The following is a 20,784-nucleotide window of genomic DNA, read 5'->3' on the forward strand; positions in this document are numbered from 1 at the left end:
AGTTATGTTTCTCTAACAGAATTGAGGAAAAATCAACAATTTTCTGACCACTTCAAAAAAGTTTTTCGTTTGACGTTTAAAACGTCACTTTGACAGATGGCAAAAAACGACTTTTGCTGCCAACTGTCAAATTATTTGAGTGTTAAGCAATACGGCCGTGTGATGGACTAATATGCCAGTGGACTTTCGTCTTAGCAACACAGTCACTATCCAAATAAATAATATTTTGACGATGTGTATGCACAAGCTATACGAACCAAATGTGGTGTATATGGTTATGGTATACACAGCGTAAATTTTTGATTCATACAAATTTTTTACAATGTTTTCGCTAATGTAAGCAATGAAAATACAATCATCTCTCAAAGAAAATATTATGATCTAACGAACTGAAGGTCATGCAATTACATCGTTTCAATATATTCAACGTCTTTTCAACATTCGTTTGTAATAAGTATACACAATCCAACAATAACAATATCGTACGAGTCATTGAGAGTAAAGCCAACATTTTGAGCGCTTTGAACAAAGGAGTGAATGGATATAAAAATGTGTTCAAAGTTAAAAAACAAATTTCGTCTTATTTTCGTTTCGTTTGTTTTAGATTTTGAAAATTAATTATTTTCATAGTTAATTGACGTTTCGAAACACCCAGTAAGTAAGTCTTGTTAATTTGTATTGCGATGGAAATGGTGTTTTTTCTTGGTAAGAAAAAATAGTGTGACCGCAGCGAAACCTATAGATACACCAGTAAATATATTCAAGGTTTGTTGCTCTACATTGGCAACGGAAAAAAAACTGATGACAGTTAGATTTAGAGTGTATGAGCTACAGGGATTACACGATGCCCAAATTTGTTACGGTTAAACCAAGGTTCTGCAAGAACAGGTTAATTATCTAGAAGTTGCTTATCAACGAGATGAAAACACATCTGAATAAATGATGGAATTTGTTTATGTACTGTCCGTTTGACACGAGGATCGCCACGGTTCAGCAGGGGGTTTTGAACATTTGTTTTTTACACGTTGGTACACGTGCTCTTGTCAGATTCAAGATTCTTTTTACGAAGGTTACGCTCTGATTATACTTTGTGAAAAAGGCCAATACCTTGCAAATATGTCACATCTTGGACAGAATTTGACACTGCAATATCTGCAACATGAAAAAACTAAATGTTCGAAACCCCCTGAAACCCCGTGCTTCCACCTACGTAATATACACAAACTAGGTGAGCCAATCTTAATTTATTGGTCTCGAAAGGCGGTGACAGATTATTTATTTATAGTAAGGGCTTGTTAAGTAAGGGCTTGTTTTGGTGAGAAAGACTCACACAAATGCAAACACACACATAGAATTTGAAAGTTTCAAACATTTTCATAGTAGGTGGAACCTCCCTTGGAATGTGCAAGTCTTGGAATATATCACGAATTATTGGGGTTTCAGACACTAGGTTCATTCTTTGTCTATTGACTGAAAGTGATGAAAAAGTCTACACTTTCACACTCATGTTTGAGAAGCCTGACCACTATTAACAATGAGGGCGGAAGACTTACACCATGAAGCTCGAAAAGCAGTAGAACAAAGGCGGAGTCGCCCTTTCAAAATCAACGGAACACCTACGTAGCTGCAGTACAATGACACATAAAAGTTCCAATTTATATTTTGCTCTCCTGTCAAGTTTGAACAAAAATTTGAGTTAGGTCTCTTTCGCGTCGATATGTGTAGAGCTGGAGTGAAAGTCCCAATTTTACCGATTATGCCCAACATAAGTTAGAAAACGAATGAAAGTTAAACTTCTTTGCAACGCTTTGTTTCGCTCTTTGCCATTTTTTTAGGTGATTTTGGACTCGATAAAATTATATGAGCTCCTGAGAGTCGCCAAAATAGATTTTGGATTTGAAAACTATTTCACAGGACCATCAATGATTGACGCAGTCGACAAGTCGGTCCTCTGTCACTTCACACGAAACAAAATTTTCATGAGCAATGTGATCGAAAATTTAAATTTCCCACCGAATGATTTTGATTTTTAAATTTCGTTTCTCAAAAGACCGACTTGACGGCAGTGCCATAGTTCATGTTTTTCGCGCGGGAGTAACGAGAACAATTTCCAAAATCTATTTTAGTCTAGAGGCTAAAAGTGTACGACAGTGTACAAACTACGAACAGAACAGAAGAAATTTTCCAAAAAGATTTTGTACAATCGCTAAACCGAACTGGTGTGCATACGTTATTTTGCACCAGCTGGTCCCATTTGGAATTGCATGTGACCAGCTGGTGCAAAATAACGTATGCACACCAGTTCGGTTTAGCGATTGTAGTTTCGGAAATATTCGACTTTGAAAGTTTTCATATTAAATGGTTTTTCCGGCTAAAAAACAATCTTCCATTTTCCTAGAAAAACTTTTTTTTCCACAAATTTTCGTGGCAAACAACATGAAACAAAAAAAAAACTTAAATAACTTAAGGCGCACGGAATTACACAAGTATACGTGCATTATCACCCGAAACTAGGGTTCCGTGAGTTTTTGTGCATTTGCATTACCTCCAGTGTTTATTAACTTTGGTCGTGACTGTGACAAAAACTTTCATTTCTAACAACTCGTTTTTTTTTGTATCATAAAAGTTGTATAAGTTCACACATTCCCTGAATTAGGAAACTCGAAACGTAGAGTGGAAACAATGGATTAATCTCTGTGTGTACAAATTTACGCTCTCGAAACGTTTCGCAAATTGTAGAGTACAGATCATATATGTAATGAGATCACATACAACAATAATGCGGATTTTCATAAATAAATAAACAGAAAAACTTATTTCATATACAAAAGTTATTGTTGTGTATGGCTGCATAATGACGACGACGCCACCTACCACACAGATTCAATAATGTTTCATTGGTATAGTAAATCAATTATATGTTCTAAAAAAATGTAAAACATAATCAGTACATACAACAACAGTCTTTTATGTATCTCAACTGTTTGATTGGATCATTCAAATTATGTACAGCATTTCGAATATGAAAAATCTAGGTGTTTCAATTACGTAAATAATCGTGATACCAGACTAAAGCTTTAAATGTTCATGTAACAATTCAATGAAACGAAATTAAATCAGAGTTAGTCAGCGAAAAATGAGGTCTGACAAAAGATAGTGTTGATTAACCATTCGGTGATTGCTATTATTTTGTCACAAATCGAATCAAAAACCGAAACGTTTGCATACGTCAGGAATTCGCGATTAGATGATTGGATGATTCAAAATGTTCTACTCGCTCGCATCCCCTTAAACGTCATTTGCAGAGGGCGATAGTTGAACTATACGGCCGAAGAATAATTTCACACATAAAAGAAATAAAATGGACAAAATTTTCAAAATGGCGACTATCGACCATTTTGTTGGATGTTATTTTATTCTTCGCCGTCCATTAATATTTACGTTCCTTGCACCATTTTATGTAAAACTGAAATAACAGACTGGTTCTAACGTTCTAAGCCACGCGTCAGAGGATTTTATTTAGAAAGTAACACTAAATGCAATGACAGTTTATTTACATCGATGCACAAAATAATGATGATCTCAATAGGTTAGAACGCAACCATGATCTTCAACATCCACATATCTTCGATGTTAAATTTCTAGGTGGTCAACTAATAAAGCAAAAACAAAAAGTCTCCCGCGTCTTTATCGAAATTGAATTTTACTGTCAGAGATCAGAAGTCGTTATAATAACATTGATACCATACGGTTAACACGCCACTCAAATGCATATGTCGGAACATAGTCCAACGAACACTGGGATCAGAAACACCAATGCGAATAGATTGAATGTAGGCGAGTGTCATTTACATGCATTGCATGATTTACATACATCACCACTCAACCGAAAGTGTGCACCGTTTGCGGTGGTATTTATCAATACTGGAACTGGGTGCTCGATATTCAATGAAAGATAGTTTAGATGGGCATTAAGAGACATCATTGCTTGAAGTGCAATCATTTCAGACTTAATTTATATAAAAAGAATTGTAGGCAATGCACGCCGTAAGTGTGTCTAAAATTTGAATTTTAAGTGAACGATTCAATGAAAAGTGAACCGAAAAATACATTTTTATGCCAAATACTGCGAAAGTTTGTATTTTCGGTCCTCAAATGGTGACCGAAAGTAAAAAAATTCAGGCCTTGGGCCGAAAGTAAATGTCACTGTCATCATTTTACTTTCGCCCCGTGGGCTTGCGTATTTGCGGGCCGAAAGTAAATGTCACTGTCATCATTTTACTTTCGGTCCTCATATGTCTCGAAAACACATGTTCACTTGATTGAAAGTACGCATTGAGTGTAGTGTTGTGTTGACGATAGCTAAATGTTTTGTGAGCAAGTGAATGTATGTTTACAGTAATTTCATTTGTTAAATTGTTTTTATTTTTATATTATCGATAATCGATTAATCATATCGTTATCGATAATTTAATAATTATCGATAATTATCAAAATATCGAAATTCGATAATTATCGAAATATCGATATTTTAATATTTATCTGAAAATTCATGATAATATACCGATATATCGGAATATATCGATAAATATCGGATTTTCGGACCGAATTATCGATATATCGAATTATCGATATCTTGATAATTATCAAAATATCAATAATTATCGATTATCGATATTTTTTTGATAATTTTCGATAAAAAAAAGTCGATAATTATCGATTATCGATAATTGATAATTATCGATAATCATTTTCATTATCGCCCATTCCAGGGACTAAACTAAGGAACTAAGGTGGGAATTTTTCCACCTGCGCCACTCTAATTCCCACCTGCGAATCCAGATCTGTCCACAAGAAAAATTACAATTACCTAACTTGAAATATTCAAATGAATGTTATTTTAATACAAATTTTGCCTGCGGCGCATTGAACCTAATTGGAAAATGACAATGGCATTGGCGATATCAGTTTTTTTAAATCTTTTATCATCATTTAGATGGAGATACAGATACAGAATCAAAGTATTTCACATTTGTAGCTTTCACTTTCCTAAAAACTAAAAAAAATGGAAAGAAAATAGGGTTGGCATGTAAAAAGTGACACTAAAGGTACTAAATCATTCGAAAGATCTTGGCCTAGAACTACTTTCATTGGAGTGGCGTATGAAACTCCAAAATGGAGTTATTAACAAAAATGTGAATTTTGTTTTTCATTTATTTCTCTCTGGTGTGTTAACGTAAAAATCGGTAGAAATTCTCAAAAAATGTCTCTATGTAAACATCCGAAATTTTTTCAGATTTTTTGGACCCCTATTTAACGATGAAAAAATTCAACGATTTTTTTCCATATGCTACACAAAAGTGCTACTACCGTTTTTGGTCACTTGATTTGTCTTCATGGAATGTGAATACATTATGTAATTAACTCAGATTTTTTTAAATGGCGGAACACACCCTCATTTAACGAAGAATATTTGAAAAAAAAAACTTGAGAATTTTTTCAGAATTTTCATCGAGAGATATAAATTATAGACAAAACTCACACTCATACCCAAAAACTCACCACTATTGTGATTTTTAGGGCTGATATTCTACCAAAAACACCTTTTAGTCTAGTAAACCGATAATTATCTGCAATTTTCTGGAATTTGATTTTTAGGTCATATTGTGGAGGCATTTTCCACAGGTAAAAATACACCCCTAACATGACCGAAAAATTAAATTCCAGAAAATTGCAGATTATTATCAGGTATGATCGGCAACTTGACTAGACTTTACATTTTGACATTTTGAATGATTTTTTGGATGAAAGACCCTAGACTTACGGTCAGGGGAATAATTCCCTTTAAATCGTAATAGTACATTTCGTGGGACCTAGGACCTAGGTCTTTTTTAGCGTGTGAGAAGTTTCCAGACAGAGCCGAAGTCGCACGTTTCGGGTCCTAGGTATCAAAAATATATTTACGTCAACGTCCTGAACGCATGATATTATTTTTGGATAAAAATTTTTACTTTGGCGCCCAAGATTTTGCGTTTAGGCTCCCCTTCGAAAAGTTTCCCACCTGCACAGAAATCCTTATTTTAGTCGCTGGCCCATGCCTAATATTAGCATCTCGCTGGTAATAAGAGTTGAAAGTGGAGAGGGCTGAATAACCTCAACACAAACGTAAACACACTCCTCGAAATGTTGCTATTTGGAAAGGACCTTGGTCACTACTTTGAAATCATGACAACAAACCATAATTTCACATCTGGTGCTCAAAGCAACACCATTTCTACAATAAATAGAAAAATAGCTATTTTTAATAGATTGATTGAAATGCTCTGCTAAGTATAAATCCAAACAATTAAACATGCTACTTCATTGCACCTCGTAAAAAACAAGATTCGTCTTCGCCATTTAACAAATGTATTGAAAAACAAACAACAAAAAACAAAATCAATAAAATCGGCAAAATCCGTCATCGTTAATTATGTTCTGGAAACATTGAAAATGACTAAGCATTTAGCTGAAAATATCGAGTAATTTTCAGAAATAAACTTTAAACGATCGCTAAAAAACACCGCAACACAGTGTGTAAATATAAACGACCTTGTGGAGAAGACATGTTTAATGATTCAGTTCGAAATGTTTTGTTGTGCGTTTACACCGAACGGAAATGTTTCGAACTTTGCGGTATTTACAAATTATAACCTATAAATGCCACGAGTGTAACAGGATTAAGCGACAATATGGAATTTCGTCAAATTTTGTTGTTTCAAACAAATCTGACGAAATTCAAACAATTTGAATGGAAAAGTTAAGTTCGCTTCTAAAAAATGTTATTGTGGCACAATTTGTGCTGAACGAAGGTGACATCGTTGGTGGAGGAATTTTTTCACACACGTCAAGACAGGAACGTTATTATCGTTCCAAAAACAATATTATCGTTCCAACAACGATGTTATCGTGCTAAAAACGATATTATCGTTCCAAAAACTATGTCATCATTCCAAAAACGATGTTATCGCTATAAAAACAATATTATCGTTCCAAAAACGATATTATCGTTTCAAAAACGATGTCATCATTCCAAAAACGATGTTATCGCTCCAAAAACAATATTATCGTTCCAACAACGATGTCATCATTCCAAAAACGATGTTATCGCTCCTAAAACGATATTATGGTTCCAACAACGATGTTATCGTGCCAAAAACGTTATTATCGTTCCAAAAACGATGTCATCATTTCAAAAACGATGTTATCGCTCCAAAAACAATATTATCGTTCCAACAACGATGTTATCGTGCCAAAAACGATATTATCGTTCCAAAAACGATGTCATCATTCCAAAAACGATGTTATCGCTCCAAAAACAATATTATCGTTCCAACAACGATGTTATCGTGCCAAAAACAATATTATCGTTCCAAAAACGATGTCATCATTCCAAAAACGATGTTATCGCTCCAAAAACAATATTATCGTTCCAACAACGATGTTATCGCTCCTAAAACGATATTATCGTTCCAACAACGATGTTATCGTGCCAAAAACGATATTATCGTTCCAAAAACGATGTCATCATTTCAAAAACGATGTTATCGCTCCAAAAACAATATTATCGTTCCAACAACGATGTTATCGCTCCTAAAACGATATTATCGTTCCAACAACGATGTTATCGTTCCAAAAACGATGTCATCATTCCAAAAACGATGTTATCGCTCCAGAAACAATATTATCCTTCCAACAACGATGTTATCGCTCCAAAAACAATATTATCGTTCCAACAACGATGTTATCGTGCCAAAAACAATATTATCGTTCCAAAAACGATGTCATCATTCCAACAACGATGTTATCGCTCCTAAAACGATATTATCGTTCGAAAATTTTTCACACAAGACGATAATATCGTCAAAAATGTAAAATTTTGAAATTTTGACGATATTATCGCCCAATAAAACGATCATCCAGTTAGATATTATTTTAGAGTAGTTCAATTTTGCTCAGTGGCGCAGACCGCAAGAACCGAAAACCCTTCCACAAGATCAAAAAGTAAGTCTCAGAGAAGAGTCCCAATAAATAAGAGAACGTATTGTCTCCATTTTTAAACTGTCACAGACGGCAAGCATATGAACAGCATTATTATCGGGTCTATTACTTACATCGATCAAAGTATTTTTGATCGGTTGATTTCAAATCTTGTACTTCAATTTCATTAACATGTATTTTACGATATAAAAGACCATATTACCCAGAGCTTATCATTATTTTTGTCGTCGTTATCGATAACATATGAATGTGCCGTATCTGACAGGTAAATCTGGAGTCTGGAGATAAATATTCCGGAAACATTTTTGATGAAAGAAGTTGACCAGTAAATTGTGTACGGTCAGTAGACTAATTTTTATTGGGGTCTGTGGTTGAATGAGTTTTTTTTTGATAATTTAAATTTACTGGGCGCCCTGCAACTTTCCCTAATTTTCCAGATATTTTCAGACATGTGGGACGACTGTAATTTACAGACTTTGATTGCCTGTCGAACTGGAAACGTCTCCATAAGATTTCTGTTGTCTTTCTAGCTTCTTTCCCTTCATACGTTCATGGTTTGTTTTCATTTATGAAATATGCCAGCACAAATTCCGCGAACGACCGGCGCGTACGCTTATGTAAAACCAATCATACACATACGCGAACGTAAATGGATCTTGTTTATTAACGCAACAATAATTATTTTCTTCTTTGATCCAAAACGATCAATGTAACATGCATTTTACACTACACGTACAACTGTATGTAAAGTAAAGGCAAGCAGAAACCATTTTACGATAATTTGTTTGGATGGATCAGTTGAAATGCTGGAGATGAGTTTAAAGTAAAAAATCTTGGATGGTAAATAATACGACGACGTATTGTATTTTGCTTTTTTTTCCCGATGCGAAAGAGCAATGACCGCCACGTAAAATGATCAAACGTCTATGATTTGTGATGATGGTTATATTCATCGCATGTGTGTATAATATATAGCTAAAAGTGGTACACACTCGATTAAAATGCCTAACAGTAGTGAAGATAGTTTCTTTTAACTGTAATACGATACACATTCAAACCACAATGGAAATGCTGAAGAGTGAAACGTTTTTATGAACTCGCTAAACGACAACAATCATCATCTCTTTGCACATACAGCACAATATTGCTTACAAAAAATCGACTTTGAGAATTTAAAGAAAACGAAAAAAAAAAGTTGAACAAAGTGACAATCTGTGGCGTCGAAACACGTTTCTGCAGTCCAAAAAATTGCATAACTCCACGCATTCGTTGCAAATCTCAATTTACCGATTGCATTTTATGTTATGTAGAACTGGATTATAATGGTGATATGGTGATGCATTTGGTGCCGGTTTGGTTTTGTCAACATGGTTATTACTCAACTCGATGCGCGCATTTTATATTCTACATTTTCTTGGAAAATCTTCTGTTTTCGTCTATGCGTTTGGGTCGTTTGTTTGGTACTGCTGTTGATGACTAAAGAGAATGGTTTTGGTGCAGAAGTCTATTTTGAAAAATAGAATTAACTTTTCAGAAACAACAAAAACCATTACGTTAGTTCATTTGGTGTTAGCACAATGTGCTGTCAAGTGCTTCACGCAAAATCTATTACTTCAAAAAATTTATAAAATAGCCGCTTCTATTAGATATTAGAAAGCAGCTGATCGACGTATGGAGATAATTCAAAAGCCAGATTATTAGGGATATTCCCTTCATTTTTCTCATACAGCATTACGGGGTATATTAGACAATGCACAATCGAGAAAAGTGTGACGCAGTCTTTGAAGTACAATTTCTAAAATGAATGATATCGCTAGAGTTGACGCTTTCAGCTTCGTTACGCAAAAATTAAATTTTACACACAATTTTAGTTCAAACAAACTGGCTTAGATTTTCTCATCATCTGCCAAATAATTTTTACCAAAAAAAATTTGACTGGAAACAACCAAAATTTTACCAAAAAAATCTGCGTCGCATGTGGCAGATAAATTTTCTTGCTGGTCTGTTCCTGAACATTTGCCACTTTGCGACGCAGATTTTTTTGGTAAAATTTTGGTTGTTTCCAGTCAAGTGTTTTTTTGGTAAAAATTATTTGGCAGATGATGAGAAAATCTAAGCCAGCTTGTTTGAACTAAAATTGTGTAAAATTTAATTTTTGCGTAACGAAGCTGAAAGCGTCAACTCTAGCGATATCATGCATTTTAGAAATTGTACTTCAAAGACTGCGTCACACTTTTCTCGAAGAGATTTTTGTTGGGATATCAGTCGTTTTAGAAGTTTTAGAACACTGCTTTTTATAACAGTTTATAACACAAATTCGGAAATTTGGTAAAATTTTAAAATTTGACGAGATTCGAAAATTTGACGAAATTCGAAAATTTGACGAAAATCGAAAATTTGGCGAAAAACGAAAATTTGACGAAATTCGAAAATTTGACGAAATTCAAAAATGTAACGAAAATCGAAAATTTGATGAAAATCGAAAATTTGACGAAATTCGAAAATTCGACGAAATTCGAAAATTTGACGAAAATCGAAAATTTGACGAAAATCGAAAATTTGACGAAGAAAGTAATTCTCTATCTGCCACCATTCAAGAAATATCCCCAAAACCCCAATTGACCCACCCATTTCCAATTCCAAATTTCGACATTTTTCACAAATGCCCCTCTGTTCTACTCGTAACACTCTGAGACTTTGCCGAAGAAAGTAATTCTCTATCTTTCATAACCCAAAAAAATATTAGTCCTTTCATCTTACGCTCGAGTAGCTCAAAATTTGGTCACTCTAATCACTCTAGCTCAAACGAATCTGACCCGATTTTTTAAATTATTTTTTTATTCGAATCGTGTTACGAATACCTTTCATTTGATGATTCGCACGCCTCTGTAGGTTTCAATACAGCTAAGCTACAGCCGAAAACCCTCGAAAACCACACTCAGAAACCACTTCGAGGCCAATAAAACAAAATTCTGGTTTTTCCTGGGGTAATGGCGTATCACAATTTCATTTTTGTGCCCACCCTGAGGTTCCTGCAAAATTTCATGGAGATTGGCTGACTAGTTTCCGAGATCGTCCGTCGATAGATAGATAGACACATACAGAGTAAGTTGAAAGATTTTGATGGTTTGGGAAAAGTCAATTTGGTGTATTTTGTATGAAAAGTGACCAATTTCAAAACGATGTATCTCTGGCAATTTTAAACCTACATAGTCGAGTGATAGCTTGTTTTGCTCGTATTTGAAGCGCGAATAAGATAGAATAGGATTTGTGGTGGCCAAAGGAAAGAAACTTAAATTCTCGCCTATATATAGTTGCCGCGTCTCAAAAAATTTTCTTCGTTCTGTTTTTAGAAGTTAGACTGCGTCAAGTCCTCCGCTAACGCTCCAGACATGATGTACGCAATATACTTGGTTTTGTCCAGTTCATGATGTCTAAGAAACAATGAAATGAATAGCCCTGTTATTTCAAGTTTTAAGCACGCTTTAAGACATTCCTTTGACGAGATATTTTTAGAAATTAGAGCGAAACTCTGCTTCACCGACACTATACCTAAGATGCAAAATGTTTATTATAAAACTCTTGTTATTAAGTGCTTGGAAGACCCTATCGCCTCAACGTACATCTGAGTCAGATAACATCGCAAAGAAACTAAATTATTGAAGGTAGTTGACCGCACTTGAAGAAGAAATTAACATTTTTATTGATTGTCCAGTCTTTATGTGGACCTATCGACTCTACATCGACACTAATTCGGTTCCACTAAGATGGATGAAAGAAGTTTTAGGTACTGTTTAGTGGTTCGTGCCACCTAAACGCGACGGTCTCGATTTTCAAGGGAGCAATCATCTCGTAGGCTGTCATGTCGGGTAAAAAATAATTAGAAATATTTTCTGACAATTTCATTCCATTCAAACCAATAATGAGACAGTAATGACCATTTAAACGGTAACGACCGATTTATTACGTCAATGTAGACGTCAATAGAATCCCCATAACAATTTTTATAGCGCGATTTTGAAATGCGCACATTTTTATGACAATCTCTTACAGAGAGAGCTGGTGAACAAATGAATAATTTAATTGGAAAGAGCAGTAATGATTAGACCTTCGTCTGTCTTTTTATATTTTTTTACACAGAGAGCTATTATAAGCAGCATTACTAGGGTCATTATCAGTCTTCAAATGCCATTATCAATCAATTTTGCCGACTAAAAGGAACAATTTTTTTGATTTATAAATTTCACACGATTTTCTCAAGCAACAAGCGGTAAATTCTGTACAAAATACCATAAAACATTCCACATTTTTATGACAATATCTTCCATGAAATGGCAAAATTCTTGTCTGAGAAATGCAAGCAATTTCCTACGAATGATCTTCACATGAAACATTTTTTTTTTCGTAAGAGAACATTACGTTTGAAATATCTTTCTGGCTACGACGACTGTTCGATAATTCACACACAACCAGCTAGGATTGGTGTTTTTCGTTTTGTTTTTCTGGTTAAAGTTAAATATGTGATCTTGACATCAGATTAAAGGTGTAAATGGGTTTAACATGCAATTTTGTTAATCTCACTTAAGAGCCCGAGCCATAAAAACGTCTCAGGCAAAACTTAATTTAATTTAATTCGAATAGAAAATATCTTTTACCAGCTCGACTATGCTGTACCCGGCCGAGTATGAATAAATATCCACTCTCACGGAAGTGATGTCAAAGTTTCGCTTCGAAACTGGATACAAAATCGACTAGTTTCATCACTAAATATTTTACGTTAACTTGGAAATGTTGTGATCAAAATGCGGTCTTTTCCATCTGTCAAAGTGACGTTTTAAACGTCAAAAATGTAGATATACTTATGATTGGTTTCGACTTACGCCGTTTACTCTCCAAACAGAAGAAAAGAGTCGTGGTTTCGCTCAACGGAAGCGAAACGGCGTAAGTGAAAATGAAGCATTAGAGTTCACTGATTAATGTTTTATTTATTCTATAACAAATTTAAAGTTATGCAAAAATACAGACCATTTGTCTATTTTATCAAAATTTCGTTTTTGACGTTTAAAACGTCACTTTGAGATATGGAAAAAACCGACTTTTTATTGCAATTTCCACATAATGTACTATGACCGAAACTAGTAGAGGGCTTCACATTCAACTTCACTTGGCTTGAGCCTGAGCATTGGAAGAAAATATTTCATTTTCTACCCAGCAAAGACGAGATGTGATTGTGATTTACTTTAAATTCTCACTTCAACATGCTATGAGAAAATTTCGTTGTCAGTTGGTGACATTTCTAGTGCGAAAGTGCAGAACTTTATCTCCTGAACTGTCGCTTCGTATCATCTGTCTTCAAAAATGGTATGATGAATTGGCTGCTTTTTTGTTTCGCTAAGAAAAACGGTAGATCGCGCAAAAATAAGCGTTGTGCTCACCTGGTAGAAATAGGAAATTCCAACTCGACCGAAATTACAACCCTCGCTTCGCTCTGGTCACAAATATTACTCAGGTTGGAATGTCACCCCTCTGTGAACAAATAACTATTCTCACAGCAAAGAAATGGAAAAAGAACCATATTTGAGTTAAGGACGACACACGTTGTGTCATTCGTCAGTTATCTCAGAAAAAAATCCAATCTAACCAATCGTTTGAATTGCCGATTTTCCTCACTTGATCACCATGTATCGATCATCTTATATACTTCGACGATGAAAAAATCAGCAACTCACAATTAGTTTCTATATTGTGCTTGTCTTACTTTCGTTTCTGTTTCGTCGATTTCCCTGTTACCATCATTACATTGAAACACGAAAATTGATAAGTTTGCAATTTGAAACGTAAATTGAAAATAAGATTCGTTTCGATCGTAATAATGTTTCTGCTTCCATATTAACGAAATTGAATGTCTAATGATTGGATTGAAGATGTGACGATGAGAGTGTATTGATGGGAGGTAAGAAAGCTGCTGGGAAAGGGAATGATATCATAGCTGTGAGCAGTTCAATGAACAATCACACAGTATTTTGTTGTTACATGCTTTTGTTTTCCCTAGGGTCGAAAGTGGCTTATTACACACCTACGGAAAACAAGACATTTCGGCTGCGTTGGTCTATGGTAAAATCTCTTTTCTCCTCCGTAAACATATGTTGAAACAGAATCATGATTACCGTGCAAAGTGATTTACGAAATGACATGAAAAGGCACGTAATAAATACAACTTATCGTCTGTTGGCTCGTTATCAAATTTTTCGTTCTCGGGAAGACGATCATATTTTTTGTTTAAGTAGGTGCATTTCACGACGATGTTCATCTAGTTAATGTGTTTGTGTTGCCGTCCTGAATTCACAACGGTGTTTATAGTCAAATTTAATCAGGAACGAAATTTGTTTAAGATGAAAAATATATTTAAAAAAAACTGGTTGGAAATTCGTCTTATAACGTCGGAATCGTAGAAGATGTTTAATCATTATTCCCGTCTGTAAAAAGTTGTTTGTTCTTCTAAGTATTTGTTTGGTCATAGCCGACAGAGAGTGTTGTTTGTTATTTAATATTGCACTCATTGTAACCAATTTCAGATGTAATGCAATTAAAATTGACCTACATATCCAACTCAGTAAAAACACCAACAGCTAAGCTGACTGCTTTTTCCATGCAAGTGAATGGCGTATATACCTAACCTACGTAACGGATTTAAAAGTGCTTAGGAGGAAAAATACCGAGGCAGTTTTGCCTGTTAATTAATAAATTGCCAACGTTCTACAACATCCATCGTGGAGTTGACTCCAGAATCATATAATGGAAAACTTTTAAAAATGTTATTGCATTGGCAACGTCGTGCACTAAACTCATTTGGGTACGAACGAATGACTCGCTAATCGTAGCCTAAATACGATTAATTTGTGTACAGCCTATTTTTAGGTGAGATATCACTTGAACGCCTAGCCTTTCCTCAGAAAGTATTTGCATACTTCGAGGCGTGGTTAGGAATTGGCCGTAAAGGGCTGTTAACGAGGTAACTAAACGCACAAATCAACCATACTCAACAAAATAAATATTCAGAGAAATTCCAAGCTAAGTGAGATTGTAGAAAAGATCGTTTATGCTATCACTACCGTACCACTACGAACGACCTATTATTTACCATAATTTTTGCGTTCATCTCAAAGGGGGATCATACTGACATTTAAGTGTTTTGCAGAAACACTTTTAGTAATGTTACAATCCACATTTGGCATATCTTGTGCAATATTACGGTTGATGGGGCTTCAAAGATAACAGTGTAAATGGCGTACATAAAGGATTCACTTCGGCTTCGGATAAACATTATGTGATGTGAAAGTATCACCTTATCGGGCGAGTCTAATTGAAGCGAATAAAAGAAAAGACAGTCTAGACCCATGCGATACATATTTACATATATTAGCCATTAGCCAAGCACGACAGAGCTTTCAATTTTCAACTTGAAACTTTTTTTTTTAATGGTTAGCCGTTTCTACCTTAGTAGGAAACACGCACGGGGGCCTCCGGTGGGCCCATTGTGCTAGCTTGAAACGCTTTATCTTATTTTATTGGAATCTACCTGTACTAGAGATATAGTTCAGGATGTCCCTAGGATGCAAATTTCTTATCAGGTCATACCTGACAGTGTATCCGCCCAAGTGTGTTCGCCTGCTGTTGATAAAAGCTGGGCAGGTGCAGAGGTAATGTTCAGCTGTGTCTATGTTTGATCCACAAAAGTCACAGCCTGGATCCGTTCTTTTTCCGATGGTAGTTAAGTGTTTATTAAAGCCGTAGTGTCCTGTAGTAACACCAGTGAAAATCTTCAGTCTTGTGCGGCTGATGTTTAGTAGGAATTTTGAATTTTTCTTGCTGATACTAATGCAGCACTTTGCTTGACGACAACTAGGTAGTTTGTGCCAATAGTTCTTTTGTTCTTTAAACTTGAAACTTAATTCAAAGAAACTTTTATTTTAAATCCAGACACAAGACAATTGAATTAAGAATGACAACAGCCCATTAACGCACTAGTGCGATAATCCACTCATTGTCTAAGCAAGAACTACCAAGGGAATGGTCAAATATTGTGCAATTGCGTTTTCAAAAGGCGTTCAAAATCGGTTTATATTTACCCAATTGAGTTACAATAGCATTTGGAGTGGACCACGGTAAAATCATGAGACCAGTCGTACGGGATGATTGTATTAAAATGTACAAACATAATGTATAATGACTGGGAGGATTCAAATTAAGTAGTTAGAAGACGTCTAGACGTACAATTTTCTATTATGTAAAACAATGCACCGATGTTGTTGACTTAATGTGTGCGCATCTATATACCATCAAGTTACCTCTACTTTGGTGCATTTTTTATTGTCTGAATTAATAATAGTTTTGATGAAGTTTCCGGGTGAGGTATTTATTTCGTATGAACAAGTCAATTTCGTTTGATGTTTGAAAGTGAGTTCGAAGTTTTTATAGACGTATCTGTACGTACATTCCCTCCGATCAATTGTTTTTTTTTTTTTCAAATTATTTCATTTTATCTCTTCAACTATTCGCATTCACTTTCGAACGATAAAAATTCGATTTGGAATGAAGTCTACGAGAGTTTCAATTAGCAACTAGTTATGAAGGACCCTACAATAATTTCCGATATAAAAGCATCGCGTGACGCGTTTCCATAACAATTATGGTAATGATGTGAAAAAAATAAGTGTAAAGCAGATCGATCACATTCGATTCTTTCGATACAGTTAATTTGAAGATAATTGGGAAAATAAAAACAAAGTTGACCAAGGCTTCGTACTTCTTACAGAGACAGGTCTTTGATTTGCAACAGGGTTCCCACAATTGATCTGGGAATATTTAAGCGAATTTAAGGAAACTTTATAGTAACGTCGAAGTCGATGTGTGACAGTTGGTATCAAAATTCGGTCTTTGTCAAAATGACGTTTTAAACGTCAAACGAAAAAAAATATTTGAACTGGTTAGGAAATAGTTTATTTTTCCTAAATTGTATTAGAGAAACCTAGTTGAGGAAAAATACAATGAAAGTCTAGAACAGGTCGGCGAATTCGTCTTAAACGCACTCACATTTTATGTCAAAATAATATGAAAATGAGTGTGTTTAAGTACGAAAATCAAATTTTTATGTCCTCCAGGCGGACAATAGACCACACCTGTTTTACACTTTCATTGGAAAAATAAACATTTTTTTTCGTTTGACGTTTAAAACGTCTTTTTGACAGATGGAAAAGGCAATGAAAGTAGAGAACTAGTATGGTCGATCGGCGAATTCGTCTTAAACGCACTCACATTTTATGTCAAAATAATATGAAAATGAGTGCGTTTAAATACGAAAATCAAATTTTTATGTCCTCCGGGCGGACAATAGACCATACCTGTTTTACACTTTCATTGGGAAAAGATGGACTATTGATTCCATCTGCCACATGAAATCAACGAGAACACTTGCGCTGTGTTTTATGATACTTACTGCCCTTTCATTAACGGTAAGTCTGAGTCTACGCAATTTCGAACATACGCAATTTCGAACAAAACATTTCGTAAGTTTGAGAAACAAAATGTTAAAATTTTAGACACAAATTACAGTGTGTTAGTTGGAATCAAAAATCTGACCTTTCCATCTGTCAAAATGACGTTTTAAATGTCAAACGAAAAAGATATTCGAAGTGGTCAGAAAATAGTTTATTTTTCCTCAATTCTATGGTGCCTTATTTTGCAATGACTAACGAACAACCGATTAGGCTACCTTAACCTGAAAAAAAGAAAGTCTAGATCCATATCAAACAACAAACTTAGAAGAGCATTTTTCTGTGTACTAAAATGTATGTGGAAAATATCCACTGAACCAACAAGTGTGACTGTCGTCAAGTATGTAGTGAAACTGGAAACCCTGCATACGTGCTGTATAGACTGGATGGACTAGTCTAATTGTTGTAAAGATGAATAACCAATAATAATAACAAGAATTTATTACTTCAAATCAGACAGTCAGACAGGCGAAAAACAAGTTTTCGTATTACTGATTGAGGTGCAATTTTATTTTAAAAATAATGATGCAACAAAAGTGCGAGTTCATGCAATCTCGACCTCAGTTCGTATCGGTCGTATAATTATTTCATTTTAAATCATTGCTACGAACTAAATAAGAAAATTTATTGCTGATTCTGACCGAAGAAGATACTTTTTTTCTTCAGAGCACTAATTTCTATAATGGAAACAGCATAGTTTAAATTGAGAACATGATAGGACCACTTTCCATGTATGTAGATAAAAATGCCTGTAAAAGTGACTTTCTGTCATAGGTTTTGTTGCTGTCAGACAGTTGGAGGTAACAAATCGCACATGATCTCTGACACTTGGCAAATAAAGTTTGAAGAGTTTACAAGATCGTAAAACGTAATTTCTTTTCATTTTCACGCAATTTCATTGAATAATATCGTAAAACTAAACACGTTATCAATGGTGTCGGCGCTTAGCATAAAAAGTAGCTATTTGCATAGCATGTGCTTAAATGGAAATTTTGTGCAATAGACGTGACAATTGTGAAGCCGAGGCAAGGTCGAGCTTGACAGCACATTGTATCGCAAAATTAGGCACAAGTTAGGAACCAGATTTTATGTACAGTAGTGGGATCGTCATTTTGGACGAAAAATATTTTTGTTTGTTAGAGATCGTCTGTAAACGATGTCCATAAGAGTCTGGCTAATTTGATGAAAACATTGTGACTTTGCCAATGATACTTAGTAGATGAGAATGGAATAAAAAATCTGTATTTTCCATATGTCAAAGTGACGTTTTAAATGTCAAACGAAAAAGATATTCGAAGTAAATAGTTTATTTTTCCTCAATTCTATTGAAATAATAACATTATTACAGTGCAGTACATTACAGTACATTTTAGCTCGGAACATATTTGAAATTTTTGAGAGTTCTAAAAGTCATCGATGTTCCCAGTCAATAAAGCGTTTCCAGGTTATGATATTTTGGCACAAAATTTGAAAATCCCATAGCGAATTCAAATTTCGCGCCAAAATATCATAGACCGGGAAGAACTTAATTGACTGGGAACCTCGATGACTTTTAAAACTCTGATAAATCTGAAATTGTTCTTTCTAAAGATGAACACACTGTAGATAAAAAAATAAAATTTTGTGACCAATTCGAATATCTTTTTTGTTTGACGTTTAAAACGTCACTTTGACAGATGGAAAAGACTGATTTTTGAAACCCAACTGACTCTGTTAAAGTATCAGTGGTCTTAAGCCCGAGGTACTATTACTCATCGTGTTATGATATATCAAATTAGTATAGGCATGGGATGCCCACATTATCTCCCTAGTATAGTAAAATGATATTTTCGAAATGAGTAATAATTATTACAATTTTCATTTTACTTTATTATCCACAACTGAATAATATTCCACCTCTATTATACAATCCTAAGAGATAGCAAGCCAAATTCATTTAATTGCGGTTAAAGTTGTAATTACACTTTTTCACTCTGGGTATATACATCGTTAATAACAAAGTGCTTTTTACAATAAAACATACTTCATAGCCAAATATAATACTGAAACATAGAGAAACACACGAAAAAATATAAAATGCAAATCGTGATTCGGAAAATTTGTACTCGCAAAAGTGAAAGTTTAAAGTATTTTTAAGTGAAATTAAAAATGCATTACATGGCACAGTACAATGAATATTTGCGTTTGGGTAATTGTTATAAATAATGTATAGTAGGAAGCATATTATAATAGTCGACACACTGTCAAATATGAGATCTTGAATTAGATCTCGTTTAACTGGTTGTGATTGTGTTATATATATTGTTGTATGCGCAATATAACATCGGTGTTATTGTCGAATGATACAATTTCTACGGATTACAATTTTTAGAGAAATTGAGAACCCGTAACAGGCATGAGACCCACTGGCGCAAATTAGGTATCATCTTGGGACGTACACGAGAAGATGTGGCATTATAGGCAAAACAAAAATTATTTTTTTGAAGCGAAGAGAATGGGAAAGAAAGAATTTTCCTTTCAATACACTAGTTTGCTTACCACCGGATAATTTAGCTAGAAGTCTAGACCGCGTGTGGAAATTTTGTTTTCTTCCCGGTATCCAAGTCAAATTTCCCGGTATCTAAAATCGTAAATTTGATTTTTCGCCACATATTTTTCCGGATTTTTTCGATTTCCCGGTATCTAAAGAATTTTTCTGAATCTTCTTCGCGGATCAGGGCTTTCTTTTCACTCACGAGCGCTAAGCAATCGACTTAAACTACTTAAAACGAACCGTCAGAGATATTTGTGTAAATAACAATATGAAAACATCCATGAAATGTCATAGCTATGAAGTTGGCTCACAAAAAATAGAGAGCGGACCGAGCTGTCATTAGTAATTTGATGTCGTTATGTACTACAAATGTAATAGAATTGCACGAAAATCTATTACATTTGAGCTTTAGTCTACAGGGAGTGATTTTAATAGTGTTATTTGCGTATCTCTTCATCTCGCTCCGCTCGTGCCATATTATCAACTAAATTTGATTCAACCGCCACTTATACAATCAAACTACTAACTCATACTACGCATAGCTACTAAAAGGCGTACATGTGAAAAAGGCCTGAAGAGATGAAAAGCGTGACCGAAAGGTGTCAATGTAGCAAAATGAGTAAATTTACAAACATCGCACAATGTGATTTTCCATGT

At 34.7% G+C, this 20,784-nt stretch overlaps 1 protein-coding gene across 1 annotated transcript in view; it reads right to left on the bottom strand.

Moving 5' to 3' along the window:
• Positions 1-20,784, bottom strand: part of LOC119074318 — a 56,001-nt gene that overhangs the window by 22,192 nt on the left and 13,025 nt on the right. The window lies entirely within an intron of this gene.

Source organism: Bradysia coprophila, unplaced genomic scaffold, assembly GCF_014529535.1.
Source record: "Bradysia coprophila strain Holo2 unplaced genomic scaffold, BU_Bcop_v1 contig_151, whole genome shotgun sequence".
NCBI lineage: Eukaryota > Metazoa > Arthropoda > Insecta > Diptera > Sciaridae > Bradysia > Bradysia coprophila.